General features: G+C 43.2%; 1 pseudogene; it reads right to left on the reverse strand.

Annotated features, from left to right (window-relative positions):
• Positions 1 to 3460: 3460 nt before the first annotated feature.
• On the reverse strand, positions 3461 to 6798 carry LOC113615145 (zinc finger and SCAN domain-containing protein 5B-like; annotated as a pseudogene).
• Between the last annotated feature and the right edge of the window lie 2137 nt (positions 6799 to 8935).

Raw genomic sequence — 8935 nt, forward strand, 5'->3', positions numbered from 1 at the left:
GCCCACTTGCTCTAGGACCTGTGCTCCACAACAAGAGAAGCCACTGCAATGAGAAGCCCATGCACCACAACGAAGAGTAACCCCCGCTTGCCACAACTAGAGAAAGCCCACACAGCAATGAAGACCCAATGCAGCCAAAAATAAATAAAATTAAAAAAAAATAGTGCTGGAGAAACTGGACAGCTAAATGTAAAAAAATTAAAGTAGAACATTCTTTAAGACCATACACGAAAATAAACTCAAAATGGATTAAAGACCTAATTCTGAGACCAGACACTATAAAACTCTTAGAGGAAAACATAGGCAGAACATTCTCTGATATAAATTGCAGCAAGAGCTTTTTTGATCCATCTCCCAGAGTAATGGAAATAAAAACAAAAATAAACAAATGGGACCTAATTAAACTCAAAAACTTTTGCACAGCAAAGGAAACCATAAACAAAATGAAAAGACAACCCACAGATGGGAGAAAATATTTTCAAATGATGTGACCGACAAGGGATTAGTCTCCAAAATTTACAAACAGCTCATGCAGCTTAATATCATCAAAATAGACAACCCGATTAAAACATGGGCAGAAGACCTAAATAGACATTTCTCCAAAGTAGACATACAGATGGCCAAGAGACACATGAAAAGATGTTCAACATCACTAATTCTTAGAGAAGTGCAAATCAAAACTACAATGAGATATCACCTCACACCAGTTAGAATGGCTATCATCAAAAAATCCACAAACGGGCTTCCCTGGTGGCGCAGTGGTTGAGAGTCCGCCTGCCAATGCAGGGGACACAGGTTCGTGCCCCGGTCCGGGAGGATCCCACATGCCGCGGAGCGGCTGGGCCCGTGAGCCATGGCTGCTGAGCCTGTGCATCCAGAGCCTGTGCTTCACAACAGGAGAGGTCACAACAGTGAGAGACCCGCGTACCACAAAAAAAAAAATTTAAAAATCCACAAACAATAAATGCAGGAGAGGATGTGGAGAGAGGAAACCCTCCTACACTGTTGGTGGGAATGTAAATTGGTGCAGCCACTATGAAGAACAGTATGGAGGTTCCTTAAGAAACTAAAAATAGAGCTACCATGTGATCCTGTAATCCCACTCCTGGATATATATCTGGAGAAAATCATGGTCCAAAGGGATACATGCACCAAAATGTTCATTGCAGTGTTCTTTACAATAGCCAAGACATGGAAGCAGCCTAAATGTCCATTGACAGAAGAATGGATAAAGAAGGTGTGGATGTGTTACATATATACAATGGAATATTACTTAGCCATTAAAAAGAATGAAATAGGGCTTCCCTGGTGGCGCAGTGGTTGAGAGTATGCCTGCCAATGCAGGGGACGCGGGTTCGTGCCCCGGTCTGGGAAGATCCCACATGCCGCGGAGCAGCTGGGCCCGTGAGCCATGGCCGCTGAGCCTGCACGTCTGGAGCCTGTGCTCTGCAACGGGAGAGGCCACAACAGTGAGAGGCCCACGTACCGCAAAAAAAAAAAAAAAAAAAAAATGAATGAAATAATGCCATTTGCAGCAACATGGATGGACTTAGAAATTGTCATACTGAGTGAAGTAAGTCAGACAAAGACAAATATCGTATGATATCACTTATATGCAAAATATAAGAAATGATACAAATGAACTTATTCACAAACAGAAACAGACTTACAGACTTAGAGAACGAACTTATGGTTACCAGAGGGAAGGGCAGGCAGGGGGGACAGATAGTTAGGGAGTTTGGGACTGACATGTACACATTGGTATACATAAAATGGATAACCAACAAGGACTTACTGAATAGCACAGGGAACTCTGCTCAAAATTCTGTAACAGCTAATTGGGAAACGAATTTGAAAAAGAGTAGATACACGTATATGTATACTGAATCACTTTGCTGTACACTTGAAACTAACACAATATTGTTAATGAACTGTACCCCAATATAAAATAAGTTAAAAATAAAACGTGGAGGATTGGCTCTCAAAGTGTGTCTGAGGCTGAAATGTCTCTATTTACAGAGCTAGGGAAAACTCTAGGGGTCACTTCCTGTTACCCAATCAGCACAGTGATTGGATAAATGTCACGGAAGGAACCATTTTAGAGAATCCGAATAGATTCAATTTCCCATGGAAACTCCAATAGGAGAAACCATGATTTATTAAAGAGGCCTCCACATTGGTTTGGTGGTAGATTTTCTTTATTGTATTTTATCTATTTTAGACTTTATGGGTTGCATTTTGGGGGGAAACAGATTGGTTTTCCTGATCTAGGGAATTTTTTCTCATTGCCTGGAGAGTTTGAGGGAGTCAGAGAATTGAGATCTGGTAGTTGTAATCGAATTGGGTTACCTAATCTATTTTTCTTTTTTTCATGAAATAATTCTTAAAAGACTTTTTGTCTAAAATCAGCTGATGAGCTAAAGTGTGCGAAGAACCTATTTCGGAGTAGGCATTTAGAAAACCAGAGGTTGTACACCAGTAGGGAAAAATAATGACACCTATCAATTTAGGGAACCTTCCTTCTTCTAAATAACTAAGGAAGCAATACGCGAACAAGTATAGAGGGTACAAATCTCAACGAAATAAAGGCCACATGGACAAAAACACAGCTATTATCTACTCCATGTAGAAAATCTTGGAGAAGGAAATACGCAAACACTCTTTGACAGAAATGTATTTGTTTATTTGAAATTTAAATTTCATTGATTATCCTATGTTTAATCTGGCCGCCCTACCTGGAACATCCTATTTTACAAATCATGCCTAACATGAAGACAATCAGCAGTAGCCTCAGTTTCATGCTGAAGTACTAAAAGCCAATGAGACATGCATTCATTGGAAGAAAAAGAACAACACAAAGCAAAAATTTATAAGAAAATAGGCTATATAAAGAAGAAAACAAAAGCCAAAGGGAAAATAAGTCATCACTCAAAGATCCTCCTAATTCATGTGGATGGAACCCAACTGGGTTCCAGTATCCTCCTAAGTTCTTCACATGTCATCCATCCTTTGTATCTCAGAGGTGACAAGTCATCCTGAATTTCCTTCTTGGAGCAGAAGGGACTTGGATCTGAGAGCAGAGTCCTGGGTGAGTCATTTTTTTTTAAATTTATTTTATTTATTTATTTTTGGCTGTGTTGGGTCTTCGTTGCTGCGCTTGGGCTTTCTCTAGTTGTGGCGAGTGGGGGTTACTCTTCGTTGCAGTGTGTGGGCTTCTTATTGTAGTGGCTTCTCTTGTTGTGGAGCACGGGCTCTAGACGTGCAGGCTTCAGTAGTTGTGATGTGGGGGCTCAGTACTTGTGGCTTGCGGGCTCTAGAGCGCAGGCTCAGTACTTGTGGCGCACGGGCTTAGTTGCTCCGCGGCATGTGGGATCTTCCCGGGCCAGGGCTCGAACACGTGTCCTCTGCATTGGCAGGCGGATTCTTAACCACTGAGCCACCAGGGAAGCCCCTGGGTGAGTCATTTTGAATGTGTTTTCTTGTGGCATTTGAAACTTCCCAGCTGACGGAGGGCGCTGTGACACTCGGGGCACACGTACGGTTTGAGCCCAGAGTGGGTGCATCGGTGAACGCTAAGGTTCCCTCTGTGGCTGAAGGCTTTGTCACAGTGCTCATATCGGAAAGGCTTCTCCTTGGTGTGGGTCCTCTTGTGAGCACGCAACGTGGAGTTGTGGGTTAACTTCTTGGGGCAGAGATCACAGCAGTATGGCTTCTCGCCTGTGTGGATCCACTCGTGAGTTTACAGGTCGGAAGACTGCATGGACCCTTCGGCACAGATATTGCATTGAAAGGGTCTCTCTCCTGTGTGTGTCATCTGGTGAAGGGTAACCTGATATTGATAAGGAAATCTCTTCTTGCATACCCTACATTAATAGGGTGCCTATCCCTGGGCTCCTTTTCCCTCAGGAAGACTTGTTGGTCCCACTGTGCTAGGTGAAACAACAGAATGGGACTCAAATTGTCCTGAGAACTGTCCTTTGTACAAAGATGTGGCTCCTTTTTTTTTTTTAATAAATCTATTTATTTATTTATTTTTGGCTGCGTTGGGTCTTCGTTGCTGTGCACGGGCTTTCTCTAGTTGTGGCACGCGGGGGTTACTCTTCGTTGCGGTGCGTGGGCTTCTCATTGTGGTGGCTTCTCTTGTTGAGGAGCACGGGCTCTAGGCGCACGGGCTTCAGTAGTTGCGGCACATGGGCTCTGTAGTTGTGGCTCACAGGCTCTAGAGCTCAGGCTCAGTAGGTGTGGTGCACGGGCTTTGTTGTTCTGCAGCATGTGGGATCTTCCCGGACCAGGGCTCGAACCCGTGTCCGCTGCACAGGCAGGCAGATTCTTAACCACTGCGCCACCAGGGAAGTCCTTGTGGCTCCTTCTTGATGCACTTCATGGGAACTGGGAATGTTGGCCAGTTTCCTTTTGAAACGTCTGAGACCCCTTGGAGAGCCTCTTCTGTATCCACTCTTAGTCGAAACTTCTCCTTCTGGAACACAAGAGGAAAACATTCAGCATTCACATTTGAAATATCAATTCCTTCTTGGGGATTCTTGCCGCCCTCTACCCTCCCAGAATGTGCTGAAAGAAGAGATTCAGCACACAACATTTAACAAGGAGCATTTTCCGTGGTGCCAACCTCACTGGAACCCAGCACTGATGTTGGCTGAGGACTTCCCATCAACCAAAATACCTAAGAGTCTAGATTATTAAACACCCTGGAAAGGTAATGATGGAGAAGTTTGGCATTAGAGAACCAGCTACCCCCTGCCCCCCACAAGGAATGTTAATGCTGGGTACCCAGCTCCGTGCCACCATTGGAAGCAAGTCACTAACTCCTCTGGATTCCAAGTTTTTATACTCACCACGACGCTTTGGAAGTTCAAGCTCTTGAGACTGACGGGTTCTTGTCTCTTCCGTGTCTTCCATCAGGTCCTTCTCCAAGTTTTCCTTGGGTGTCACACCCTCTAATTCACCTGTTTCAGGAATGATCTCTGGCAGGAGACCTTTCTGGTCCTGTCAATGGATAACCAAGCAGAGTCAATAACCCATCCATCTTAGCCCATAGAAAGCTCTGTCTCCTCTTCCCTCATCCCCCTCATATCCTAGTCTAAGACTCCAACTTTCTAAATATAATTTTGGGGGATATACCCTGACTTCTTCTGGGCCACCCTAACACCCAGATTGATAATTGTCTCCTAATTCCCAAGTCTGTCCTTAATCTATACTGACCCCATCTTGCAATCCAGTCCGGACATCACAGTTGGCACTGTGAATTCGCTACGCATACGTCTCTCCAAGTCATCGCAAATTCTCTCTGCCCCTGACTCTGAAGCAAAGGACTCTAGGTCCAGGTCTCCCAACTTCAGCACATTTTGATACATTGCCTAGATTTGTCTTTATGATGACAGTTGTCCTGTGAATGGTATGATGATGAGCAGCAAATCCCTAGTCTCTACTCACTAGAAAACAATAGCATCCCCCACCCCCATCCCCATTTGGACAAATCAACTGTCTCCAGACATTCTCTAATATCTTCTGAGAGGCAAAACCACTCCAATTGGGAACTCCTCATTCAACTCAAGGGATTAACAATATTCCAAAATAAGAAGTGCCTCTGAGGAAAACGACCATGGGGAAACAGCTGTCAAAGAATTCACCCGTGGCAAATTGACCCAGCACCATCCCATTGAGACAGGATTTCTTCCTCCTCACGCTTATGGCCACAAGCTTTCATGGCGGAGGGACAAAGATGGATGAGTCTTCATTCTCACACTGTCTTGAAAATGTCTAGGAACCGAATGCATCCATGGGAATTCATGGAGTCAATGGGTCCATTTCTGTCCTTTGCCAAATCTACCAATTACTCTAGCAGCCACGCCCGTCTGAACCTCTTTTACCTTCTCCCAGACTCTCTCTAGATATCAGCACATCACACACTCACCCGCCCTCTTGACAGTTCTTTGGCTCTTGCTGGATTCTGCAGCTCTTGGCTTACCTGCTGGTCATTCTTTGGAGGTATCTCACTAACAAGGGATTGGGGATCCCTGGGTAGGTCTTTCTCATCGTTTGTGTCACTGAGCTCAATTTCAAACGTCTCAATATCCAAGCTTTGCACAAGATATTCATCTCCTTGTATGCGAACTGTAGTCTGTGAGGGAAAAACTAAATTGAGATTGGTCTCCTATAAGACCTGGAAAGTAGCTCTCAAGGCATCCGATGACATCATACCACACAAGCATACGTTTTTTTTGTTGTTGTTGTTTAAAAGATCAATATCTCTCAACGATGCCCAACGCAAACTCTCACCCATTTGGGAATCACTGATTTAGAGTCAATCACTCAGGTCCTATCTGTTCAATCCCCAGCTTGCAGATCCCATCCCACCTCTCCCTTTCCCATACCAATCATAAGGGTCCAACTCACCCATTTCCTGGGTTTCTGGTTATTTCTTAGTATGTCCTCCATGTCTTTGCAACTCTGCACTCCACTTTCCTTGACTAAGACCTGGCACTCCAGCAGCATGCAGATCATAAACTGATCCAGCACTAGCTTGTCCATCGTCTGCTCCTTTGTGTGAAGATCTGGCATCAGTTACTAATGGCAGAGCTCACAGAGTCTCCTCAGATCCTGGACGGGGTCGGATTCCTCTGAGCTTCTAAATGTTCTGAAGCGAACGTGCCACATCTCCCAGTCACAGTCTGGCTTTTCCATAAGTGTATGTTGGCATGGCAGAGACACTGGTGACTCTGAACTAGGGCCTCTGGGGAGTTTTCCACGACCCTGGAAAAATGTCTGGTCCTCAGCCATATTGAGGGAGGAATTTTCCAATAGGACTCTGAGCAAACGCTTCTAGAAGCTGGTGGCCAGTTGACCCCTATGGAAAGGGATTTCCTCTGCTTTTCCTCTGCAATAGAGTCACTGTTCAGAAGGCTGGGGACAAAAACAAACAAACAAACAAAAAGAATGAACCTGATGTCTTTCACTTTATTCTACCTTTCCATCTCTCCTACATCCCTCATCCCAGTATTGGACACCACTCCCCCACTGTTTCAATATTTGATACCAGGAACTATAATCCATTCTGTTATTCTTCTGACATCCACCTTTATAGCAAAGCAAAAAAGTATCTGGTCAAAAATGTCTATAGGGCCGCGGTTCAGAAACTTGTTGAAAAAATGAACCACAACACACCACACCACACCAACGTGTGTGGAAACATTCTTCTCATCTCACAGAAGAGTTCAACAATCAACCATAGTTAATGTGGGGTTTGAGGGAGATCCATTGCTTTCACAAGGTCTCTGAGCTAATGCAAGGTGAATAGGAAGCCAAAGCTTTCTGAAGCCCACCTCCATCTGTCCTGATTTCTAAGGACTCTCTTTAGACATTCCCTCTTGTCACTTACCCCTTCGAACCCTCTTGCCTTCAGTCTCCTCAAGTCAGGGACTGGCTCTCAAAATGTGTCTGAGCTGAAATGTCTCTATATAGAGCTGGGGGAAATTCCAGGGGTGCATTCCCATAACCTCATCATCCCAGTGACTTGATAAAGGTCACGGAAGGAACCATTTTAGATAATCCGGGTAGATTCAATTTCCCATGAAAACTCCAACAGGAGAAACCTTGATTTATTCAAGAGGCCTCCATATGATTTGGAGGGTGCTGGAGGAAAAGGAACCCTCCTACACTGTTGGTAGGAATATAATATGGCTCACAGCCACTATGGAGAAGAGTGTGGAGGTTCCACAAAAAACTAAAACTAGAGCTACCATATGATCCAGCAATCCCATTCCTGGACATAAATCTGGAGAAAATAATCATTGGAAATTATACACGCACCACAATATTCATTGCAGCACTATTTACAATAGTCAAGACATGGAAGCAACCTAAATGTCTATCAACAGATTAATGGGTAAAGGAGATGTGGTATATATACACAATGAAATATTATTCAGATAGAAAAAAAAGAATGAAGTAATGCTACTTGCAGCAACATGGATGGACCTAGAGATTATCATCCTAAATGAAGTAAGTCAGAGAAAGACAAATATAATATGATTTGTGGAATCTAAAAAAATGATTCAAATCAGCTTATTTACAAAACAGAAACAGACTCACAGACATGGAAAACAAACTTATGGTTACCAAAGGATAAATATGGTGGGGAGAGATAAATTAGGAGTTTGGGATTAACACATACACACTACTATATATAAAACAGACAACCAACAAGGATCTACTGTATATAACAGGGAACTGTACTCAATATTTTGCAATAACCTGTATTTGAAAAAAGTCTGAAAAAGAATTGATATATGTATACGTATAACTGAATCACTTTGCTGTACACCTGAAACCAATATAACTTTGTAAATAACTATACTTCAATATAAAATAAAAATTAAAAAGAAGAAAGTAGGTGATTAGACCCAAGTTCAGTTTGATAACAGATACTAGACGTTTTTAAAACATCTGCTAGCTACAACCTTGTGGTTTCAATATTTCCCCTTGCAATTCTAAAGCCATTTCCAATTCCAACCAATGCTTGTTTACAAACACCCTTACATCTTGACTGCTCCAATTGTAATTCTTGACAAACGATTTATGGAACTAACTGTGGCCTTCCGTTTTTTGCCTTTATAACCTTCCTCCATTTTGTAGTCCAGGGGAGCTCAATGCACGTGCTTCTCGAATCTGTGTCTCCCAGCTGCAGTTGTATCAAGCCCCAAATACATGCTTCTTTCTTTCATTCAGGCCTTTGTTTCTGAAATTTTGGTTAACACTCATAACACATAAAAGTATGTAATTGACTATGTTGTCATTAGTTTTTACTGTCTGTCTCCTTTGACTGGAAGTTCAGACTCACGAGGGCAGGCATCTTTGACATTTTGAATATTGATGTGTCCCATGCAGCCAAAATAGTACTTGGAATGGGATAGGCACT

This window comes from Aethalodelphis obliquidens, unplaced genomic scaffold (assembly GCF_003676395.1).
Source record: "Aethalodelphis obliquidens isolate GAN/ISIS:26980383/991018 unplaced genomic scaffold, ASM367639v1 scaffold113, whole genome shotgun sequence".
NCBI lineage: Eukaryota > Metazoa > Chordata > Mammalia > Artiodactyla > Delphinidae > Aethalodelphis > Aethalodelphis obliquidens.